The 3202-nt window shown below is 26.9% G+C and overlaps 1 long non-coding RNA gene across 2 annotated transcripts; it reads left to right on the top strand.

Annotated features, from left to right (window-relative positions):
• Positions 1–848: 848 nt before the first annotated feature.
• Positions 849–2687, top strand: LOC126742765 (uncharacterized). 2 transcript variants are annotated; one of them, XR_007662716.1, is made up of 3 exons: positions 849–1005; positions 1565–2041; positions 2100–2687. It is a non-coding gene; the product is annotated as an uncharacterized LOC126742765 (long non-coding RNA). The 2 variants fall into 2 exon arrangements; XR_007662714.1 differs by having other exon boundaries at positions 1565–2243; positions 2400–2687.
• Positions 2688–3202: the final 515 nt, after the last annotated feature.

The raw sequence follows: 3202 nt of genomic DNA, 5'->3' as shown, positions 1-3202 counted from the left end.
ATCAACACATTTAATAATGTTAATTTAACTTAAATAATTTAAGCCGATCTTTTCACAAATAAATACCAATATTGTCATGACATCATATTAAGACCACCGTCATAAACGTAGAATAATAAAAACTTATTAAGAAATCTATAAAAATTATAAAATATTTAATTTCCCTAAAAATTATTTTTATTAGATAAGTACCTTTACTCTAATGGGGAATGAAAATTCATAAAGAGTTTATAAAGGGTAATATTGTTTAAAATTTAAAGCATAATCTATTAATAATAAATATTTATCATCTAAATATTTTTTGACGACGTCACTGGTAAAGATTTCTTATATCGGTGGCATCAACAAGGCGATCGAGTGGTGTTGTGATGTTGTTGCTTTTTTCTCTAATATACTAGATCTACATTCATTAAACTTTGAATGTTGACTTCTTTATAGAGTATATTATCCTTAGAACATTGAAAGGCTAGAATTAGTAAACAACAACTTTGTTTGAGTCCAACATGTGCACAGGGGCAAGAGGGGTGTTTTGTTTACAAACATATTTGCCGATTCTCTGTTGTCAAGTCGACGCAAATTTCCAACGGAGGAAATTTTTAGCTATATTTTAACAACCATTATAACGTTAATTTAACTTATTTGTGTTGCATTTTATAAGAAAATTTAAAATAAAAAGTATAAATACTACAATTAACCTATTTTAAGAATAAATATAATATCCTTAAGCAAAAAAAAAACAAAATTACTAACATTGTTATCCCTAAAACTGCTTCTAAAAAATTTGAAGCGACAACATCGGAGCTTAAGCGTCTGAGCCATACGCGTAGTGTTATCTGTCAAACGGCTTTTTGTTTATTTTCGGGATTCGTGTATTTTCTTTAATTTTCGGTTTCAAAAGGAAAAAGGCCACATTTTAGTGTTTTTTTAAATTGCTAGGATGGGAAAAACTTGTGTCGTTTGTGTCGCATCATGATAAAAAGGTGATTCAAGCCGATCTTTTCACAAGTAAGTACCGATACTTTCATAACATCACATCATGGTGTAACCATCATCATAAACGTAGAATAGGGGATCTTATAGATAAACCTAATAAAAACTTGAATGTGAAAGTGTGGGTAAAATACCAAAATATTTATATTTTTAAATCTAAATATTTTTTTGAACATATTCATCTATCAATAGGCTATAAAAATATAAAACTAGAATTTTGTCCCTGGTTTTATTACAGGATTTTATGTTTTTTTGTTGTTGTTTTGGCAGAAAGAAGGCATACCTAATAACCATGTACCTATCTATGTATAGTTATGTGTTTTTTAATATAGACATTAGGTAGATAGATGAAATTACTAATTTTTTATTGCCGTTAAAGAATTTTGAAAATTATTTAGATATTGATATCTATGTATAAAGTTAATTTTGTCTTTCCCTAAAATTTGGTCGATATTTTTTTTTTGTTTTACCATATTGCAACTTACAATAATATATATAAAAATTGGCACCACATATTAATTCATTACTGTAATTTTTTTTTGCTTTTTGATTAAATATCAAATACTTATTATAGATTGCCTAATATATGCCCAAAGGGAACAATGGATTTCATTAATGGAAATCAACAAAATTAAACAGAACATATTTGTTTGTTCAGATCACATCCTTAGAAGTGATTTCTTATATAAGGAAGATAATATTATCAGTAGCCAGACTTAGACCAAACAGATGAAAAAAATCAGCTCTACCTCAAAGGTAATTTTTTTTTAAATATATTTTTCTAGTATAAAAAAATCGTCACAAAAAGGATTAGTGTTACTCATATAAGCTTTATTTATACCTAATACTTATTAAATTAGGTATGTATGTAAAACTATTTTTTTACTAGGATTTCTGATGCACTGGTTAAAAACACAGCAGCTGATAATTCAGTTAATTTACCAAGTGATTTACCCTTCAAAGCTGCAGGAATAGCTTTCCTGAAGAGTGCAAAAACTTCTTTAGCTTCCAAAATGGTATATAGTACAAACAGTGAAGCTGATATAGACAAGTATGGATAATTAAAATAGATTAATATTCTAGATACACCAAATTTTGTATAATTATAGATCTGATCATTCATCATCAACAATAACTGCATCTGAGATTAATAGTTCTACAGTAACAGTGGGGTCTAGGTCAACAATTACTATTTCTCATCCAAGCCGTTTTTGTTTAACTGCTACATATTCCCTGACTCTGCCAAGGAAAAGGTAAAAATACACTCAAAATAGACTACTAGTTTTATGCCATGTATCATCCTATTCTATATATCTTATTTAAAAGTGATATAGTATTTTATTGTGTTATATTTGTTTAATTAAATGCAATTAATTGGTAATACTATATTTTTATGTATATTATTCTAGGGTAAAATCAAAATGATATCCTGAGGACCTAAGCACTGATGATTCCACCGTTTCAAAAGCTAAATCACTTGTTACCAAATTATGGAAAAAAAATAAAGAGCAAAAAATTAAAATTCGAAGATTGCAATAAACAAATTTGCCCCAAAGAAATTGAATTAGATGTCTCAAGTCATTATTAAAATACTTAAGAAATAATAACATGATTTTTGAAAAAGCCCAACATACTACATATTTTATTTGACTTGTAAAAGTACTTGTTTGTATATTTTTACTAATAAACTATTTAATCTAATCTATTGTACATAGTCTTTATTCTTAGGTAAGCTTTGTTTTTTAGTATAAATTAATATGATATAATATTTGGTATTAGGTATTATATAGGTCACTGTTAAATGTCTCAAAACCATTGTACAGGCTAAATACTCATAATAAAAATCTTATAACCTATAAAAAACCTGCAACTCCTTCACAATTTAAACCTCCTTGTAGTTTTAACTCTTTCCGCTGAATCAATACTGTCCCTTTGAAAAAGTCAGCACCATAGAAGTATATATTATGTGATATAAAGTAAGTGATGTAAACCTGAGTTTTGTCCAATATAATAATAACAATAAAATTTTGTAAAATGTTAATAATTTGTGTCTTAAAACATGATTTATTAAGAAATCTATAATTTTATATTAAAATATTTAATTTCCATAAAAATGCTTTGACAAAAATGGTGCCTTTTATTAGGACCTTCCTCTAACGAAGTCCGTAAAAAAACACATAAATAGCTCATAAATGGTAATATTACTTATACT

This window comes from Anthonomus grandis, chromosome 1 (genome assembly GCF_022605725.1).
Source record: "Anthonomus grandis grandis chromosome 1, icAntGran1.3, whole genome shotgun sequence".
Classification (NCBI taxonomy): Eukaryota; Metazoa; Arthropoda; class Insecta; order Coleoptera; family Curculionidae; genus Anthonomus; species Anthonomus grandis.
The sequence above is the reverse complement of the archived record's forward strand: the minus strand, read 5'-3'. Positions and strand labels throughout refer to the sequence as shown.